The sequence below is a fragment of the Leptidea sinapis genome, chromosome 1 (assembly GCF_905404315.1).
Source record: "Leptidea sinapis chromosome 1, ilLepSina1.1, whole genome shotgun sequence".
Taxonomy (NCBI): domain Eukaryota; kingdom Metazoa; phylum Arthropoda; class Insecta; order Lepidoptera; family Pieridae; genus Leptidea; species Leptidea sinapis.
In genome coordinates this window covers 606,475-629,048 of record NC_066265.1, presented here as the reverse complement: position 1 = coordinate 629,048, position 22,574 = coordinate 606,475, and positions in this window count along the sequence as shown.

Genomic DNA, 22,574 nt, shown 5'->3' with positions numbered 1-22,574 from the left:
TGTTTCAATAGCTTTCAGATACATTCACTAAAATCATCACTCTGAGCTATCTAAATCTACTAAAATCAATCTATTGTTACACGTAAAATAATACGCATAGACAGAACGCTGCGCGAGCGCAAAATCACGCCGATCGTGTCTGTGCCGTTGCAGTAGCCGATGTGATACTGCAGGGCATGGATATTTTTATACCAAGCTCCGTAGTACCGATCGGTGGCAGATCACAGCCCTGGTTCGATGCGTCAGTTAAAGCAGCATCTGACTGCAAAAAACAGGCGTATCGAACTTGGGTTGCGGCGCTGAGCTCAAATGATCCGAACTGCAAAGTTCTCAAGAGGAAATATAACCGTACCTCCAAATTTTTTAAGCGGCAAATCGCCCGTGTGAAATCGAAGCACGTCGTCAAAATCGGCGAGCAGCTTTCCAGTTACCCGACCGGAACACGCAAGTTCTGGTCGTTGTCGAAAGCTACTCTTGGTAACTTCAACCAGCCGTCCCTGCCGGCGTTGCACATGAGGAATTACACCCTAGCCCACACGGCAAAAGAAAAAGCCGATCTTCTATGCGCTCTTTTTGCCTCCAACTCGACTTCTGACGACAACGAAAAAGCACCGCTGACCATCCCGCGGTGTCCGAGCTCTATGCCTGTACAGTATAGTTCAGACAAAAAACTGTTAGGCGAGCTCTGTTTTCGTTGGACGTCAGGAAGTCGAGCGGGCCGGATGCCATTTCTCAAATCATGCTTAGAACGTGTGCCCCTGAGTTGACGCCGGTGCTAACACGTTTATTCCGGCACTCATATACAAAAGGCGTAGTCCCTGACTCATGGAAGTCAGCTCTTGTCCATCCGATCCAAAAAAGGTGACAGTTCGGATACGGTAAACTACAGGCCTATAGCTATTACCTCCCTGCTCTCCAATTGGAGAGCATAATTAACAGCCAGTTCTTGGTATACCTAGAGGGTCACCAGTTGATTAACGACCGACAGTACGGCTTTCGCCATGGTCGATCAGCAGGTGATCTTCTGGTATACCTAACACATAGATGGGCGGTGGCAATTGATAGCTAGTTATCCTAGATGTAGCGAAGGCACTTGATCGTGTATGGCACAAGGCGCTTCTCGCAAAACTTCCATCATTTGGGCTTCCCGAGAGCTTATGCAAGTGGACCTCCAGCTTCCTCACTAAGTGCAGCATTCAGGTCGTTATCAACGGTCATTGCTCGAATCCCAAGCCCGTGAACGCTGGAGTGGCCCAAGGATGAGTGCTATCTCCCACACTGTTTTTTCTCCTCCAACATACATTGCTATGCAGACAAGCGATGCCATATACACGGGCCATGCAGGTGTCTCTCGGGAAATCGTCGACCAGTGCCGGGAGAAACTTGTGTCTTCTATTGAGTCCTATCTTGAGAAGGTCGCGGAATGGAGTAAATTGAACCTTATCCAATTTAACCCCCAGAAGACTTAAGTTTGCGCGACTAACCAATAAAAAATCCTATTTGTCGTATCACCGCTCTTCGACAACACTTCCTTTACATCCTCGCCTGGTATCGAAATTCTGGTTCTCGATATCTCGAGCAATTAACAGTTTTACTGTCATCTGGAGTGCAAAGCCAAATTAGATTCGAAGAAACTGGGCGTCATAAATAGATAATGGCAATACTTCAAACCGGCCCACATTCTAGCGCTGTTCAAAGCGCAGGTCCGGCCACATATGGAATATTACTGTCATCTCTGATCTGGCGCACCCCAGTATCAGATCAATTCATTTGACCGCGTGCAACGCAGAGCAGCTCGAATTGTCGGTGACCCGGTACTCTGTGAACGGCTGGATCGTGTGTCCGTGTGTGACATCGCTTCATTGTGTGTCCTCTACCGAATTTATCATGGGGAGTGCTCCGAAGAGCTTCTTCACCTGATTCCTGTCGCCGTATTCCACCTTAGCACGACACGCCACAAGTTAGGATATCATCCCCACCATCTGGATGTGTGGCGGTCTTCCACAGTGCTGTTTTCAAGGAGCTTTCTTCCACGTACTACAAAGCTGTGGAATGAACTTCCTTATGCGGTGTTTCCGGGACGATACGACATTGGTACCTTCAAAAAAAGTGCGTACACCTTCCTTCAAGGCCGGCAACGCTCCTGTGATTCCTCTGGTGTTGCTAGAGAATGTCACTTAACACCAGGTTACCCGTACGCTCGTTTGGCCTCCTTTTCCATAAAAAAAATCTATCACGCGCGGATCGGAGAGCGCCGATTCGCTTAGGCTACTAACAGTTTTTTTATAAAGCCACAACTTACTGTTACTTCCATTTCTACAATGCTAGCGCATACATTTTCAAAAACTACATTTCATATTTGTTGATGATGAGTATGTAAATTCATTCTATACCATAGAGCTTCTTGCATACCAATTTCATATTCTCTAATCCGAAGTTGTTAAAAAATATAACGGATTCGCACTCAGTTTCAATGGGCTTCGCGGAGCATGTCTGAGCATTAATTCGAAAATGATTAAAGCGGCTTTCGGTCGGGTTCTCCTCACTCGTTTTATTGCAGTAGCGTAAAGGTATAATAATACCACTGGATCAAAATTATTTTTTCACTATTTAAAGATTATTGTATATTCACATAGGGTATTCAATACTAATGAAATAACATAAACACATTATGCTATACATTATTGACGACTCATATAGCCCAGTGGTTAGTGACCCTGCCTACTGGGCTAGGTCTTGAGTTCGAATCTCGGTAGGTGCGGTGCATACATGTATTATGATGAATGTGTATATTTGTTTCCGAGTTATGGATGTTTATATGTATGTTTAATTAGTATATTGTATTGCCTAAATATATCGTTCTCTTGTACCCATAGTACAGGCTATGCTTAGTTTGGGACAAGATTATTTTTTAGGAATGAATCTATAGCTGTTATAAAAGCTCGAGTGAATATATAGCTGTAATAAAAGGACGACTGAATCTATAGCAGTCGTAGAAGCTCGAGTGAATCTATAGCTGTAATAAAAGCTCGAGCGAATGTTTTACTTTTTATAAGTTCGAGTGACTCTAAATCAGTCATAAAAGCTTGAGTGAATCTATAGCTGTTATAAGAAATCGAGTGAATCTATAGCTCTCTTAAAGCTCAAGTGAATCTAAAGCCGTCATAAAAGCTCGAGTGAATCTATAGCTGTTATAAAAGCTCGAGTGAATTTATAGCTGTTATAAAAGCTCGAGTGAATCTAAAGCTGTCATGAAAACTTAAGTGAATCTATAGCAGTCTCAAAGCTCGAAATAATCTATAGCTGTTATAAAAGCTCGAGTGAATCTATAGCTGTTATAAAAGCTAGAGTTAATCTTTAGCTGTCTAAAAGCTTGAGTGAATCTATAGCTGTAATAAAAGCTCGAATGAATCTATAAATGTTATAAAAGCTCGAGTGTATCTATAGCTGTCATAAAGGCACGAATAATTCTATAGCTGTAATAAAAGCTCGAGTGAATCTATAAATGTTATAAAAGCTAGAGTTAATCTAAATCTGTCTAAAAACTCAAGTGAATCTTTTGCTTTAAAAACTCGAGTGACTTTCAATCAGTCATTAAAGCTTGAGTGAATTTTTAGCTGTCTAAAAGCTCGAGTGACTTTATAGATGTCATAAAAGCTCGAGTGAAACTATAGCTGTCTAAAAGCTCAAGTGAATCTATAGCTGTCATAAAAGCTCGAGTGAATCTATAGCTGTCTTAAAGATCGAGTGAATTTATAGTTGTCATAAAAGCTTGAAAGAATCTATAGCTGTTCCAAAAAACTCGAGTGAATCTTTAGCTGATATAAAAGTTGGAGTGAATCTTTAGCTGTCTTAAAGCTCGAGGGAATCTTTAGCTGTCATAAAAGCACGAATGAATCTATAGCTGTAATAAAAGCTCGAGTGAATCTTTAGCGATCTAGTAGCTCGAGTGAATCTATAAATGTTATAAAATCTTGAGTGAATCTATAGCTGTAATAAAAGCTCGAGTGAATCTATAAATGTTATAAAAGCTCGAGTGAATCTATAGTTATCATAAAGGTCGAGCGAATCTAAAGCTATTATAAAAGCTCGAGTAAATCTATAGCTGTCTAGTAGCTCGAGTGAATCTATAGCTGTTATAAAAGCTAGAGTTAATCTAAATCTGTCTAAAAATTAAAATCCATTCCCCCCCCTCCTTTCCCCCCCCCCCCCCCCCCCCCCAACAAAATATGAGAGCGGTCCTAAAAAAGAAATTACCCCAGGAGGGTACCGGCTCTTGTAGAGCCGGAGAATCCCTCCCCGAGCATTCGCGCTCGGGCTGCCCCTCGTATTCTGGGAAGGGCACAGTACCGCGAATGTCACAGGACAAACAGGGCAGCAACACCACGGCACCCCGCTCCACGCTTAATGTAGACTTTTGTAACATCCGGGGAATTCACTCCAACTTAAACACCGTCCACCACCACCTTGAGACGGCGCAGCCGGCCTTGTGTTTCCTTACGGAGACGCAGATATCTCGACCTAGCGATACGTCATATTTAACAGTGCTAGCTTAGCCTGCCCAACGACCGGGATATCGTCAATGTACCAGGCATAGCAGTGCGGAGAGAGACAGCTTCCTTGAGGTACTCCGGCTCTCACTGGCCTAACACTCGATTGGCAATCCTCCACACAGACAAGGAATCTTCTGTTTGTGAGAAATGCAGCTAATATTTTGATTATTTGCACTGGCATCTCAGTTTTGATCATCTTGTACAGCAACCCCTCGTGCCATACGCGATCGAAGGCCTTCTCCATATCTAGCAGTACGGCTGCGACATATTCCTTCTTGTTGTGGCTCACGGCCATCTCGTTTACCATTCGTGTGATTTGCAAGGTGGTGGAGTGTTCCGCTCTAAACCCGAATTGCTCCTCTCTCGGTTTTGTGTATGGCGTCACATGTTTCAGTAAGACTCTCTCTAACAGTTTGGAGAGAGTGCTTAGCAATGTGATGGGTCTGTAACTTTCAGGTTTGCGGGCGTCCTTCCCTGGTTTTAGAAGCATCACCACCTTGCCTGTTTTCCAGGCGTCTGGAAAATGGCCGGAGCGGAATATGCCGTTAAAGATGCGAGTCTGCGCGACCACACTCTTCCCTGGCATGTTCCTCAGTGCTTCATTGGTAATTTGGTCCAGACCAGGTGCTTTTCTTGTAGGTAGGCGTTTGATAAGCCTCGACACCTGGCCTGGAGTTACGAACAGCTGGTCTTGGTCGTTTGTGGTCTCTCTTCCTGCTAGATATGCCTCCACAAGTTCCTCCACCGTTCTGGTGTGCTGGGGATCCAAGTCTGGATTTGGTGACTGTCGGCCAGGATTTCCGCCCTGTCTGCCGCTGCGAACTTCAGAAGGCCTACGCGATCCAAAAGTAGTTGGACTGGTTTGAGGCTGCTGGAGAGCTGTTTGCATAGCTTGTGGACTGAGGGTACTTCGTCATTTATTTTTAGAATGTGACTTTCCCACCCCTCGGCTGCGTACTCGTCCAATGCTTGGAATAATTAATAATATCAATTTTTTTTATTTGCTTTCTTACTCGTACTTGCTCTATGAGATGGTTGAGGCGACGTTTGATTGTAGGACATCTTGTGTTTTGCCATAGTTTCCTTGTCTCTCTCTTATCGTTTATTAGTATCCGTATCTTCGCCGGGAGCTGTTCTTGCTTTTTCCCCGGCTTAGAGGTGCGCGTTGCTGACTTGAGAGAGAGCTGGATGGCGTTCGTGAGTGCCTCGGTTTCATTTTCTACGTCTTTGCTTGTAGTTACAGGCCCTGTTGTGCTTCTTGTATGCAATTCGTTTCGGAACACTTCCCAGTTGATTTTCCCCGGGACTCGGGGGTCGATCGCTATTCATGCAATTTTAATCAATGAGCAACAGCCGTAGGTGCGGAATGCTCATTGACATCATATGATCGAGGTTCGACGCGAGTTTACACAAACTGCGATAGCATTAGTTTTAGAGCGTGATAGAACAAATAATATTATTCTCAAATCTTATTGAATGAAACGTTTTACTATTGCTTAAAATGTAAGCTCTAGTATTGGTGTGTATTTTCTGAACTTGTAAATATTTTTTAAGTAACGATTGTAATTGGGTAACTAGTTTTAAGGATTTTGTATATATATCGTGTAACTTTTTAATAAATCATATCTTCCATATATCAAATTCAAATTCAAATATTTTTATTCATAATAGGATTTATAATCACTTATTGAACGTCAAAATCTACCACCCATTCAAAAGAGACTGCCTCAGACCTGAGAAGAATGGGCGCAAGAAACTCAGCGGGCTTTAATTTTTATATAAAATATGGATTACAATGTAATATCGTACAATAAACGTTAATAATTAAAGAGCCTGAGGGTGTTCGCTTTAATCCCAGTCCGTGGTGTCATTAAGAAAATCGTTTATGCTATAATAACCTTTCCCACACAAACGTTCTTAAACAATTCTTTTAAATTTCGTAACACATTTGTTTTGTACATTTTCTGGGATCATATTGTAGAAGCATATACATCGCCCAACAAAAGACTTACTAACTCGACCCAACCGAGTAGTAGGCATAACTAGTTTATGTTTGTTCCTCGTGTTAACATTATGAATGTCACAGTTTCTAGAAAATTCCTCAATGTGATTATGAAAATACAAAACATTATCAAAAATGTATTGAGAAGCAACAGTCAAAATGTTTATTTCTTTAAATTTTTCTCTTAATGATTCTTTAGGACCTAGGTTATAAATCGCGCGAATAGCCCTCTTCTGCAGCACAAAGATAGTATTAATATCGGCCGCACTGCCCCATAACAATATACCATAGGACATAATACTATGAAAATAACTAAAGTATACTATTCTCGCCGTATCTATGTCAGTTAACCTTCTGATTTTCTTAACCGCATATGCTGCAGAACTAAGCCTATTCGCCAATCCTTCAATATGGGGGCCCCACTGCAATTTGGAATCAAGAGTAATGCCAAGAAATATAGCGGATTCCACTGGTTTTACCACCTCTCCATTTAATAAAACATTCGCATCTACATTTTTGACATTTGGCGCGGTGAATTTAATATATTTGGTTTTATGATTATTTAACAATAAGTTATTGGCGCTAAACCAGTACACGATGTCAGATAGAGCATTGTTTACTTCGTCATATAAAACTTGGCTTCGTTTCACTTTGAATATAATTGAAGTGTCATCCGCAAACATTACCACCTTGTGTTTTTTTTCTACAAGGTTAGGTAGATCATTTATATAAATAAGGAAGAGGAAGGGTCCAAGAATAGACCCTTGTGGTACCCCCATACCGAGAGGAGTCCCAGGAGATCTCCTGCCATTCACCTCGACCCTCTGAATCCTATTATTTAAATATGAGATCAGAAGATCGAGTTCAGATCCTCTTATACCATAGTGGCATAGCTTCCTGATCAGCGTTGAATGTTGAACACAATCAAAAGCCTTAGATAAATCACAGAAGATACCAAGTGCATTCTGTGATTCCTCCCAGGCCTCAAAAATATTCCTGATGAGTTCAACACCTGCATCCGTAGTCGAGCGTCCCCTAGTAAAGCCAAATTGGTTTATATGAAGTAACTTATAAGTGTTAAAGTGAGTAAGCATTTGGCTTAAAATAATTTTTTCAAAAATTTTACTAAGGGTCGGCAACACCGAAACAGGGCGATAGTTATTCGGGTCAGAAGTGAGTCCCGATTTAAATATTGGTGTAATTTTACTATACTTCAGAAGGTCAGGAAACACGCCATGTTCAATACAGCTATTAAAAACTATTGCTAGATATGGTGCTATGACGTCAATAACAGAACTTATTATTTTTACAGATATGCCCCATATATCAGCAGTTTTTTTCATATCTATTTATATTCTATTTCATGTTCAATACAACTATTAAAAACTAGTGCTTCGTGAATATCTTCCACATGTTCCTCACAGTCAAGCAGTTGTTTTATTTAATCGCCAAACGCTCAGTCTCTAAAGTGGTGACCCCGAATAAGAACGCCGACGGAAGGAAGCCAGGAACCCGAACAAGAACGCCGACGGAAGGAAGCCAGAAACCCGAACAAGAACGCCGACGGAAGGAAGCCAGTACAGAATACACCGAACCTCTGCCCGGCTACACATCGAAGAACAGCTTCACCAGCTCGCCGAAACGACGAATTCCTGTTCGACGAATCTCTGCTCGAGGAATATCAACCCGACGAAGAAATGGAAGACACAAACCAGGCTCAGCCACTCCCAGCGCCCACCGCGACAGAAATCTCCAGCATTTCACTGTCGATGCGCATACCACCATTTTGGCGGGAAAATCCGCGATTGTGGTATCACAGCTTTGAAGCCGCCACCGATGATCTCAAGAGGAGTCAAGCCCAGCTGACACAGATGGTGCTCGTCCAATTAGAAAAGGCTGACATCGAACAAATCTCCGACATCCTATTTAACATACCGAGAGACAAACAATATTCAGCAATCAAGGAACGTCTCATATCGGTGTATGAAGAATCCGACAGCCGTAAGTTTCAGAAGCTACTCGCCGAGATGGAGCTTGGAGACCAGAAGCCTTCACAGCTACTGCGACGCATGCGTAACCTTGCAAGGGACAAGGTTACCGACTCCACCCTCCGCATGATGTGGAGTAAGCTGCTGCCAGCCCACGTCCGCTCCGTGCTCGCCGTCAGCGAGTCAATCAGCGCGAAGTCCACGCTGGAGGAACTAGCGTTGCTTGCTGACACAATGATGGAGCAAATCCAGGAGGTAGCAGCCGTCTCCAGCCAGCCACCAGCCGTCTCCAGCCTGCCACCAGCCGTCTCCAGCCAGCCACCAGCATCAGGTCCAGAATCATCGACGTCAAATCAGGTAGATCACACACAATTACTTATTAACGAGATACGAAAACTATCACTTGAAGTCGCCGAACTCAAGTCAAGGCCATCTCAACACTATCATCGCCACCGATTTCGCTCGTCATCTCGAAATAGAACTTCGTCACAACACCGTTCCCGCACACTCAATAGCTCACCAACACTTTACTGCTATTACCATCGCCGATTTGGTAGTGAAGCACAACGTTGTACTACGCCCTGCAGCTTCAAGAAAGAGCCATCGGGAAACTAGAACGGACGTTAGCTGTGGCGGAACCCGGCGTCCTTCACACTTCATACCGCCTTTTTGTCACAGACAAGAAAACAAAGATGTCATTCTTAGTAGATACCGGTGCTAATATATCCGTCCTATCAAGAAAATAGGCCTGAAAGCAACGCCTCTACCATTTAAATTGTACGCTGCAAACAACACAACAATTTCAACATATGGTGAGAAAACATTAGAACTCGATCTCAACTTCCGTCGACCATACAAGTGGAAGTTTATTGTAGCTGACGTCACGAAACCAATATTAGGTGCCGATTTTCTCAACCACCATCAACTTATCGTAGACTTAAAAAATCGAATATTAATTGATGCCGTCACAAATTTAAAAATCAACGCGCCAATAATGTCAACGTCCTCACCCACAATACGAAGTATCGATGTACAGGCCCCGTACCACGCGATACTCGCCGAATTCCCCGGTACCACGAGATTAACATCGATGCAATTATCGCCAAAAATTAACGTGGAACATTATATTGAAACACAAGGACCTCCATTACATTGCCGTGCTCGTCCCATTCCACCTCATCGTTATGAAATAGTGAAGAAAGAATTCGAAAACATGATGCAACAAGGACTCTGCAGACCGAGTAAAAGTCCATGGTCTTCACCACTCCATATAGTACCTAAGAAGAATGGAGATATACGGGTATGTGGTGATTATAGACGATTGAACAGCATAACCAAACCCGATCGTTATCCAGTGCCGAGAGTCAAGGACTTCACCCATCTTCTGTCTGGAAAAACAATATTCTCCACAATCGACCTCAACCGCGCTTACCAACAATTGAAGACCAGGGAACAGGACATAGAGAAGACAGCTATCATCACACCAATGGGTTTATTCGAATTTCCTCGCATGTGTCCTGGTCTGAAGAATGCGGGACAAACATTTCAGCGATTTATTCACGAAGTGCTCCGTGGATTAGACTACGTTTTCCCATTCATCGACGATTTGCTCATAGCCTCAGCAAACGAGACTGTGCATCGCGATCACCTAAGAACACTTCTTAGAAGATTGGAAGAAAACGGTATCACTATCAACCCCGCGAAGTGTAACTTAGGCCAAACGGAAGTCAAATTTCTTGGATACATCGTATCAAAAAACGGTATACAGCCACCAGAAGAGAAGATTAAAGCCATTACCGAATATTCAAAACCGAAAACTATAGAAGGTTTAAGACGATTTCTAGGCATGTTAAATTTCTATCGTGACCACATACCGAATGCTGCATCAATACAAGCTCCGCTAAACGCTTACCTACACCATGTCAAGAAACGTGATAAAACAATAATAATAAAAGAAATTCTCAGAGGCGGAGAAGAAATACTCAGCGTATGACAGAGAACTCTCAGCCATCTATAAGTCAGTGAAGCATTTCCGTAAGACGTTTGAAGGACGTTAATTAATTATATTCACAGACCACAAACCCCTCACATTCGCTATGAATAAAACACATACTGCAAACGAAACGCCACGCCGAACGCGCCAATTATTATTCATCAGTGAATTCACAACCGATATTCGACACATCAGTGGAAAAAACGAGTCGTGTCGTCGAGTCCGACATATTACGCCCCGTTACGCCCCGGAACGGGGCGTAATATGTCGGACTCGAGTGTCCGCGCAAGCGGACACCCCATACCGACTAAAACCTCCTCTGTACTGTTAGCAGCTCTGGCTTTCACAGCGAAATAGGACGTGGGCCGTGAAGGCCGCAAAGACTAAGCAACAACAGTCGCGGGGCGTCTCCTAAGGAGACTCGAACCTCAGACCGGCTGTGTGCTTGTGGGAAGGAGAGAGAATGAAAATGAAGATGAAATGAAGATGAAAGATGAAAAGGTGATAAGAACACACTCGCCGGCGAGTGTGGTGATGTTTTGTGTAATGTATGTAAGTGTGTATGTATGTGTTTATGATTGTATGTATGTGTGTTTGTATGTATGTACGTAGTGTAAATGTTTGTGTGCATGTATGTTTGTGTTTGTGTCTGTTTGTGGAGTGTGTTTGTGATTGTGTAAGTGGTGTATGTCAGTCCGTGTGTGAGTGAGTGTAGTGAAGCGATTACAGGACGAGGACTAACGTCTCGTCGGGTATCAAAACAATGTGTGGTGTATCTAGGGTGCGGGCCGCTGGCCATCATCAGAGTGATGAGTGCCAGTGGTTTGCGGTGGTTGACCGCGCCTACGCCTGCGAAGGCAGTGTGTGCGTGTCTGTGTCGGTGTTTGTGTGGGTGTCGCGTTCGCGATGGTGATGTCGTCATCCGGGTCTACCGTTACGTGTCTGGGACGTCTTATTGGGTTGAGACTATGGTGAAGGGGGGTGTACCCGCATGCCTTCCTAACCAAGATGTTGGGATGGTTAGGCGCCTTGTCAAAGAAGCATCGCGAGATCTCTTTAAAGTGTTGAGCTATCGTCGGAAGCTCTAGGTCGCGGTGAAGGTCAACGTTTCGGATGAACCACGGGGCTCCGGTTGCCATGCGCGTGAATTTATTTTGAACTACTTGCAAACGACGTAAGTAGCTCGGTCGGGTGTGCGCGAAAACGACGCTTCCGTATGACAGTATGGACCATACGATGGTTTTGTACAGCGTCACTTTGTGTTTGAGCGGAAGTTTGCTTCGCCCATACACAAGTGGATAAAGGCGACTGAGGACAAATCGGGCTCTATTGCATACCGTATCAATATGTTTCTTGAAGTTAATATTGCTGTTGAACGTGACTCCTAAGTATTTGTAATCCTTCACCCACGGTATGGGTGTTTCATACAGTTTAATAACGTCGGTCGGTTGTTTTTTAGCGCGGATGCTATTCGCGTTACCGAAGAGTACCGCTGCACTCTTGGCGGGGTTCACTTCAATCCGCCATTTTCTGAACCAGTTGCCTAGTTCATCGACGGCGGCTTGGAGCACTTTAATGTTCTTGCTCAAGGTTGCGCGGTTGGAGCCAAAGTAGAGTGCCGTGTCGTCAGCGTACTGAGCGAGCTGGACACTCGGAAACTTGGGAATGTCGCTCGTGAAGAGCGAGAAAAGAGTGGGAGAGAGGACCGAACCCTGTGGCACGCCACACCTGATGGGTCTGGGTGAGGATAGGGTGCCCTCTACTCGATATCGGAAGGAACGATCAGTAAGGTAGGCTCGAATGATGCGCACGAGCCTGTCTGGCACTCCCAGTTGATACAGCTTGAATACTAAGCCGTTGTGCCATACCTTGTCGAAGGCCTTCGCGACATCGAAAAACACGGCTGCCGTGGTAGCGTGAAATTGACGCCGTATGAGAATGTACTCGGTGAGTCGGTGAGCCTGCTGGGGACACGAGTGAGCGGTTCTGAATCCGAACTGTATGTCGGGTATCAGGTTAAGCTCCGCGATGTAATGATTAAGACGCGCGAGAATTAATCATTCGTAAAGTTTCCCGATCGAGTTAATTAAGCTAATAGGCCTATAGCTACTCGGATTAGCTTTAGGTTTATTGGGTTTTGGGATACCGATAACAATGGAATCCTTCCATTGTTCGGGGAACGCGCTATTAGACAATAGAATATTAAAAATGGTAACCAATAAAGTAATAAGAGTCGAGGGTAGGATTTTAAGAACCCTATTGTTTATAGTGTCGGGCCCCGGGGCCTTCTTGGAGTGAAGCTCCTTAATGATTAGCTTCACCTCTTCGTAAGAGGTGGGTTTTATTACATCGCCTGAAGGGCTCAGAGCGAAGCGACGTTCAACTTCACGATCAACTTCGTCAACGTGTGTCGGGTTGGCTGCTGCATTTGCAGAGCACTGACTCTCGAGACTATCGGCGAGGCATTCAACCTTCTCATCGTCATCGAGCGCCGGCTGCAGTCCCGGTCCGTCCAAAGGAGGCATGACAGTGGGCGGCTCCTGTTTGAACGCGCGAGGTAGCTTCCAGAAAGCCACATGTGATGGCTTAAGGTTGCCGAGCAAGCGGTCCCAACGTTCGCCGCGGAGTTCCGCGATACGTTCCCGTACCACCCGCTGTAGGTAGCGGAGGTGGCGCCTATTCTCGACCGACGGATATCTATTGTAAAGTCTAGTGGCTCTGTGCTTCTGTATGAGTAAGTTCCTGACCTCTGGAGGCAGGTTTAGGCGATGCGGTTGCATCGTCGGAACCTGCCTGGAGCACGCCTTGATCCTATTCTGTATATATGACGTCACATGAGAGATAGCACTGTGAGCCGTGTTGACCGAGTCGATGACGTCCGGTATACGGTCAAGGTCGTCGGACTTGATAGACTCGAGATCCTTTTCCAGCCGTTGCCAGTCGATCACTGTTTTCGTCGGTGGTTGAAAGTTAACCGGTGGGCCTAGATTTAGGACGACGGGCCGGTGGTCTGACTCTAATTCGTGAAAAACCTCGATTGAATTTACATTGAGCGTTACGTTTTTAAGTAACGCAACGTCTAGAATGTCGGGTCGGTGTGCGACGTTATCCGGATAACGTGTTGGTTCGTCGGGTGCTAGTTGTTAGTGAGGACCGGAGAATCTATAGGTATACAGTGTAGAGACCTTTTAAAATAAATGAAGGTGCCGCCCATACGGGTGGTGCGATAATTCCTGACTAAGTTATAATTAGCGATACGCGGATCGCGTATACGTGATTTTAGAAATGTCTCTTGCACTAAGAATAGGTCTAATTGATGTTCGTGAGCGAACTCCTTCACCAAGTCTAGTTGAGGCTTAAGGCCTTGGGCGTTAAAATACGCTATACGGAGCGTATGTGGTTTAACCCGTCCTCTTACGTAATTAGGCATCGCGAATGTTTTTATACTTTCGCCCTATATCGGTGAGGGCACGGAATATTTTGCCGTTGTCTGCCATAACTTGCAGGAGCGACGGCGGGTCGTCTCGGACAGCCTCGAGACTGCTGGCCAGGGCTGTGATTTCATCTATGTCGAACAGCTCTGACAGTTCGAGCATGAAGGCAAAGGTGCTGCCGCCTTGGTTACCTGTTGACGCGGACGCGGGCGCCGGTGGCCTCGGTCGCGGGACCGACGCCGCCGGGCGGGACGCTAGCGGTGGCCGGAGGGGCGCGGGGGCCGCGAGAGTGGCCTCTGTGGCAGCGTTGGCAGCCGGAGGAGACCTCGCCCAGGCGTTTGCCTTCGGAGGCGGCGCAGGTTTGAAGGTCGGAGTGAACTGCACCTTCTCTGCTCTGCCTTGCGACTGGCGGCGCCCTGGGTGACGCTTGTGTTTGGGTGCCTTGGGATACCCGCGATAACTCGCGGGGTGCCCCTTCTCCCCACACAAGACGCAGGCCGGGGGCTCCGCACATTGCGCTGGTCGAGGGCACTCCGGCGTGCCGTGTTTTCCGAGGCACTTCACACACCTCGGGGTGTGTTCGCAGTTGCGTGACGAGTGCCCGTATAACTGGCATCTGTGACACTGACCAGGCCCCCCGCGGTTGCGAGGAGCTTCGGCCCAGATGCCCTGAAGGGAGCAAACCGATTTAATATTAAAAATTTCCTTTCCCTCTTGCGTGAGGTCGAGGATGACGAGAACCATGTTAAATGGTTGTTTGTTGGTGGTTCCGCGCATACGGTGCACCTCGTGTGCAGGGTAACCCTGGTCTTTGAGGTCCGACAGAATGTCGGCCTCGTCTAACTCTCTGGGGACGTTCCTAATAACGACCCTCAGACGCTTCTCCTCAGGCAGGGCGTGCGTGTGGAAACCCACACTCAGCTCTCTAAGAAGAGATGTCAAGGCGTGGTGGTCCGCTACCTCTTTGGTCTCTAATTTGATGAGAGATTGGTACGCCCTCGCCTGGAAGGAGAGCGTCTTCGGGATCCTATTTTTGATAACCAACCAGCGGCCTCGGTCTCCTATAAGAATAGGAGGCGAACGCTTGGTCGAAAGCGGTACGCGGGCTTGAGCGGGCGCGGGCGCGGACGCGGGAGTGGAGCCAGTCGTGGCCGCGGCTTCCTTGGCGGGTGTGCCATCAAGAGAAGGCGATTCGCGACCGCGCTTTTTCTTGCGACTGACGGTGATGAAGCCGTCAGCATCCGACGCGACACTCACCGCTCTCGACGGTAGAGCGGTTTCCGGCTGGGCCGGTGAAGCTCTGGAAGCCTGAGGGGCTTCCGTGCGATCAGGACTGACCGCGGGGACTTTAGGGGTCGCCTGCGCGTCAAAGTACTCCTGAAGGACAGGCGGACGGAATTAACACAGATAATAACTAAGCTACGTTCCGCGAAGGAACGTAACAGGTGCGAGACTCAAAGAGTCCCGAACAATAGCGCGCGATAACAATAGCTAGCCCAGGTGGCCTGAGCAGATAGTGCGATAACGCAGGTAATAAAAATATTCGAAGGAGGACAGATAACGCGGCACGTGTGCTCGCGTTGCCTGCCTGAATCGAACTAAAGTAAGTAATACTTTAGTACAGTCCTAAAAAACAATAACAGTGTCACCTACGATCGACTACAGCGAATTATCAATCGCACAAGAGAGAGACAGCAGCATAACACAACTCATTCAACAACCAAACTTAATAATAAATGTACCTAACACGAACCTAGAATTATATTGCGAAACATCAACAAGTCATGTACGTCCTTACATACCTACAGAATTCTGCAAACAAATTTTTAATAGTGTACATAATATTACTCACCCAGGAATACGAACATCACGTAAATTAATATCTCAAAAATTCTTTTGGCCATCAATGAATATCGACATCGGGAAGTGGAGTAAAACTTGTATAAATTGTCAGAAAAGTAAAATACAACGCCACACAGTCAGCAAAATTCAATGTTTTGACGCAAGCGATCCTTTTCAGCATACACACATAGATATTGTTGGACCTCTACCTACCTCTGCTCAAGGACATCGTTATCTGATAACAATGATCGACAGACATACTGGTTGGCCTGAGGCAATCCCTAGCGACAATATTACAGCCGAGACAATTGCAGATATCATATACAAATACTGGATCTCAAGATTTGGATGCCCAGCGACACTAACAAGCGATCAAGGTCGACAATTCGAAAGCTCTCTGTTTACCAACCTCATGAAAACTATGGGAGTTAAACGGATACGAAGTACTAGCTATAACCCAAAGAGTAACGAAAAGGTAGAACGCTTTCATCGTTGCTTGAAGACAGCCCTTCGTTCAAGGTTAACGAACACCTGTGCATGGGTCAATGAACTTCCAACCGTATTATTAGGCCTGCGCGCAGTTCTACGATCGGACACAGGTGTTAGCGCCGCCGAACTAACATACGGCTATAACATTCGTCTACCAAGTGATTTCTTCGACATAAGCACACAAACATCATCTACCTCATTGGATCATACCTATGTTGATAAATTACGTACCCATATCGCAGCTAATAAACCACACTCACCTACTTCACATCATTATATTCTTGTCTCGGCCCCCGCGCCGAGCAGACTACTACACGCGCCTGTGCTCACGCCCCGCTACGCCGCCACGCTACGCCCAGTGCTACGCTACGCAGCTCCGCTACGTGTGGTACGAGGTATACTACGCCAAGTTCGACTGGTTACGTCGAATTCGTTCCGGCCCGCAGCTTGTATACAGCAATTTTTATTGTAGTAAGTGAGTTGCGTGTCATCGCGGTTGAGCTGAAGGATACCTAACGGTGACAACTAACTCGGCTAACGTTGACCCGGTGCGTTTCTCAGGCCTCCTGACCTGAGAGAAACCGGACGACCCGATCCCATTGCACTTGGGCTTTCCCAAGGGTGACGGTGCGCGGCTATAACCATTAGGGATAGCCGCGCCACTTCCAACCCCCGTTGCTCCCTGCCCTCGGCGGGGAGGCTTCATCAGCATGGCTCCATCAGCGGTCCATCTCAACGCCGCTGCAGTCCAGATTGTGGCTTTGCTTAAAGCCGCAAATCTCCAATTCGACCAGTCACTAGTCGATCGAGTCTCCCCCGCGTCCCCCGATGAGCCCTCCGCTCACAAAACTACTCCCGACGACATGGAGTTTTCCGACTCCGCCTCCTGCGGCCGAAAGCGGCCAGTCCAGTCCTCATCTGAGGACTCTGACAACGGAACTGTCACTGGCTCCGTTGTCAACACCTCCCGACGTCCCTCTGGAGAACCTTTCCAACTGGTTCAATCCAGGAAGAAGCGCCAGTACAAGCGCTCACCCACCTCCACGGATAACGTACTCTCCGCCCCAACCCCTGTCCCTCTAATGTCTCTCGACATTAGCTTGCCCGAGGTCTCTATCACCTCATCTATGAAGCCAGCCACGCGCTGCACGCCTGTCCTCCCTGCAAATAAGCCCCCACCGCCTATCTTCATCCGAGACAAGGCAAAGTGGACTTATGTTGCACAGCTCTGCACCGACAAAAAGGTGCAACAAAAGTGAAGCCATCCGCGTAGTCGTCCCGACTACGGAGGACTTCCGAGTCCTCACTCGCCTCCTCACTCATAAGAGTGTCGCTTACCACACTTATGCGCTCCCGGAAGAGCGCAAAGTGAAAGCCATTCTACGTGGCGTCCCTTATGAGCTCCCCAGTGAGGTCATCCTGGAGGACCTGGCCAAGCAAGGGTTCAAGGCCGAGGCTGTACACAAAATGTACAGCCGATCCGGCAGGAAATACCCTCTGGCTCTGGTTATCCTAACCAATGTCCCCGAGTCGAGGGAAATTTTCAGGAGAGAGCTCATCGTATGTGGGCTCTCAAACATCCGAGTAGAAGCTCCACACAGACGGGGCTTCCCAGGGCAGTGCCATCGCTGCCAGCTTTATGGCCACGCAGCTGCAAACTGCTCAGCCCCGCCTAGGTGCGTCAAGTGCCTAGAGCCTCACACAACCAAGGAGTGCAAATGCACCCGCGATGCGGAGACTCCTCCCGCTTGCGTCCTTTGTGGGCAGGAAGGACATCCCGCGAACTACCGCGGATGTCCCCGCGCCCCTCGTCCCTCAACAACGAAGTCTGCTAAGAAGCAGTCTTCAAAACCAGGGCCACCTCCGGCCACTGGCGCGAACTTTCCTCAACTGAAGAACAGGACAACCGGGCCTTTACTCTCCACTTCTTGGAGACAAGCAGCCCCGGTCTCCCAGACATCTAATGTCAATTCCCGCCCCGTGCAAGTCACCCCGAGTGGCCGCAGATGAGCAACACCTCCTCAACCAGACTCAGGAGTGCATAACCCCCTGAGTTTCTTGACGAATGGAGAATTCGACACTAAAGAATTCAACATTCTAGGCAACAAATTCAAAACAGCAAGGTCTCCACATGAGGGCTTATTGCGATGATAGAGCACCAAGACTTGGTGAATTCTATGTATTAATGTCCCAATCGCGTAACGCTTCATCACAGAACATGGGGCGAGCGAAGCCTCAGGGCGTATCACTTGTCTCATTCAATACGCGCGGCCTGCGCACCAACCTCCCAGAGATTAAGGAATTTGTTCGCAATAAGGACATCGACCTATTGCTTATCCAAGAAATATTCCTTAAGCCCGACGCTTCAAAGGGATTATCGATCCATTCCTACTCTCTTGTACACAATGGCAGAGCCGACGACCGTCGTGGCGGAAGCACAGCCATTTACTACAAGAGATCCCTTCATTGCTCGCAAATCGCTACTCCAGTGCTTACCAACATGGAAGCAACCGTCTGTCAGTTGGGCATGTCAGGACATCCGTCTCTGATCATAGCCTCAATCTACCTCCCTACTCTCAAGATCCCTCTCCAGAGTGACCTTGAGACTCTTCTCTCTCTAGGTGACTCAGTCATCTTGTTTGGAGATTTCAACTCCAAACACACTGACTGGAAGTGCCTATCCACAAACGGGAATGGTATCAAACTCCGTCGTCTAATTAGGTCTATGGACTTAGACGTCCTAAGTCCCACCTCTCCAACACACTCTCCCGATATTTTAGACATCGCCTTGGTCAAGGGAGTCGCTCTTAATTTAAGGGCGATTGAACCACTCGTCCAGTCTCCCTTAAGCTCGGACCCCATGCCCCCACCCCTACCACCACTCACCCTAAAACCCTCACCAACTGGGAGGGTTATAGGGAGTCTCTTGCATCAACTTTTGATGCCTCCAATTCACCATATGCAATCTCGTCCAACTATTTCGATAGTACGGATAAGATTGACATCACGGTAAAAGCACTTACTCAAACAGTGCAGTCCGCTCTCCATGATTACGAGCGGGTGGTTAAGGTTAACAACCATAAGCTCCCGCTTGATGTCATGAACCTCATTAGAGCCAAGAATGCAGCTCTCAGAAGAGCCGCCAAGTACCTAACGCCCAACTATAAGGTCACGCGCTAACTTCCTCCAGAGCCAAGTTAGGTTACGTCTCTCTGAATTGAGGAATTCCAATTGGGATTCACTCATGGAGAACATTTCCCTTTCACATCAGGCGTATTACAAAGTGGCGAAAGCCCTTCGTACTGACGCATTATTCCACACTCCGCCTTTGATACGCCCCGACGGCAGTACAGCTTTCAAGGACAGGGACAAAGCGGAGTGTTTTGCTGAAAGCATTGCTTCACAATGCTCACCCAGCACTTCTTCTTTTGAACCCCTCCACGTAGCGTCGGTGGAGAATGAGGTCAGCCGTCTGAACTCAATGCCTCTCACCGACGATCCCATTCCAACTACTGTAGAGGAGGTTAAATCCATCATCCGTGGATTAAAACCTCGCAAAGCTCCAGGAGCCGACGGCATTTCCAACCTGGCGCTCAATCACTTCCCCGAGCAGGTGATCTTCTTTCTTGTCCTCCTCTTCAACGCCTGCCTCGACCACTGCTTATTTCCAACCGCTTGGAAAGAGGCCATAGTTATAGGGATTCCTAAACCAGGGAAACCCCTCAATATCCCCTCCAACCATCGCCCCATCAGCCTCCTCAAGGCTATGGGGAAAGTCTTTGAACGGGTTATTCTGTTCCGTATGAGAAAGCATCTCTTTCCAACGGACGGCCCTCCATTAATAATACATCAACAATTCGGCTTTCGTGCTAAACACTCTTGTCCTCAACAAGTCCACCGCATTGTAGAGTACATCTACAGCAGGTACTATCCCAAACGTAAAAAGACAATCGCTGTCTTCTTCGACGTCGCCAAGGCTTTTGACAAAGTCTGGCACGAAGGCCTAATATATAAACTCCACGCTCTAGGCCTCCCATCCCGATTAGTCCGCATAGTGGCTTCTTATCTTCACAAACGTACCTTTCGTTTCAGACACGAAGGTGTCCTCTCCTCCCTTCGCCTGCTCACGGTTGGGGTACCACAGGGCTCAGTGCTCTCACCACTTCTATACATATCATATACCAACGATATTCCCATCCCTAGAAATGGAGTCCAACTCTCTCTCTTCGATACCGCTCTCTACGTCCAGTCCCAACAGATATCTTCAGTCCTCTCTAGGCTCCAACGCTCAGTTAATGAGCTAGGTGACTGGTTTAGGAAATGGCGTATTGAGGTCAACCCGGATAAAAGCTCCGCAGTCCGTTTTGATTTTAAGCGCAGACGCTTCTGCCTTGATCGACCCATTCATCTATTAGGCTCCCCTATCCCCTTCAGGTCCACAGCCAAGTACTTGGGTGTGACCCTCGACTCCCATCTCACCTCAGGCCTCACGTCCAGAAGGTGACCGGAACCACCCGCTTCTATCTGTACGGCCTAAACAGTATGTTAGGTAGGCACAGTAAAATGTCTTTTAGGAACAAGCGAACACTCTTCAAGGTTTGCATTCGACCGGTTATGACTTACGCCGCTCCAGTTTTCGCTCATGCGAAACCCAATATTAAAGATAAACTCCAAACAGTCCAATCCATTTTCTGCCGTAAGGCTGTCAATGCCCACTGGTGCGTTAGAAACGCAGACCTTCACCGGGACTTAGAGCTCCCCACCATCCAACAACACCTTAAGTGCTTGTCTGAAACTTTCTTTAAGTCCTCAGACAATCACCCAAATCCCCTGATTAAGGAGGCAGCGGATTATACCGCCCCCCCTCCTTCACGTTATCAAGTCAGGAGGCCCAGACACGCCCTCTCCGATCCCCCTAACAAACTCTCGTCTGACCTGGAACGCCTCTTGGCATCCGGGGATAATCAGACGCATTTAGATACACCTCTAGTTTGTGATCATCCTTCAGATGTCACTAGTCCCAATTAGATAGCACCTTCTGTGCAATATCCCAGCGGAAACTCCATAGGGAGTGCCGCTTGCGCCTCTCTCTCCCCAAGAGAAGGTCGCCTTCGATGTAGGCTTAGAGGGCACCTGCCCAAAGCCAACTGCAGGTGGTGTTTAGTGGGTAGGCACCTAGGTTTTTACGTGAGTTCCACAGAACCAACGCAGACTTAGGCTGCGTTGGCGCATGAGCATTCACCACGTCCCTCCTGTCGTTATCCCGGAGGGTAGCCCATTCCCTTGCTTGGGCGCAAAAAAAAAAAAAAAACTACTTCACATCGTAATAACAAACACATATTCGTTAATCAAGACTTACACACATGCAGTCATGTGTTTATAAGAATAGATTCAGTAAAACCACCATTACAAACACCATATGAAGGACCGTACCGTGTTATCAAACGAAGCGGTAAAGTTTTTACCAGGTCGACAAACAAACATATCGAGCGACCGTTTAAAACCTGCATATTTATTAAATGAAACTGAAGAAAACAATACATTATATTCATTACCTTTACCTGTACAAGTTACCCAAAACCTTACCGATACCATACCTAACAAACATACCACAAACATACCATAAACCATTTCATAATGCTGTACATCAACTCATAGAATCATACAGATCACCAGTAGTCATCGCAGTGAAGTTTCAAGCATCGTACTTTCTCTCGACGATCGCAGACATACTCACGTGATCAGTCATATGCTCCGCGTTACACAACCGCACAGCAAGGCCGAGCGTCCTCGAATGAAGCGTCGGGACTCGGGGGTCGATCGCTATTCATGCAATTTTAATCAATGAGCCGTAGGTGCGGAATGCTCATTAACATCGTATGATCGAGGTTCGACGCGAGTTTACACAAACTGCGATAGCATTAGTTTTAGAGCGTGATAGAACACATAATATTATTCTCAAATCTTATTGAATGAAACGTTTTACTATTGGTTAAAATGTAAGCTCTAGTATTGGTGTGTATTTTCTGAACTTGTAAATATTTTTTAAGTAACGATTGTAATTGGGTAACTAGTTTTTTTTTTTTGTTGCGCCCAGACAAAGGGAAAGGGCTACCCTCCGGGATAACGACGGGAGGGACGTGGTGAATGCTCATGCGCCAACGCAGCCTAAGGCTGCGTTGGTTATGTGGGACTCACGTGAAAACCTAAGTGCCTACCCACTAAACACCGCCTGAGGTTGGCTTTGGGCAGTGTGCCCTCTAAGCCTTCATC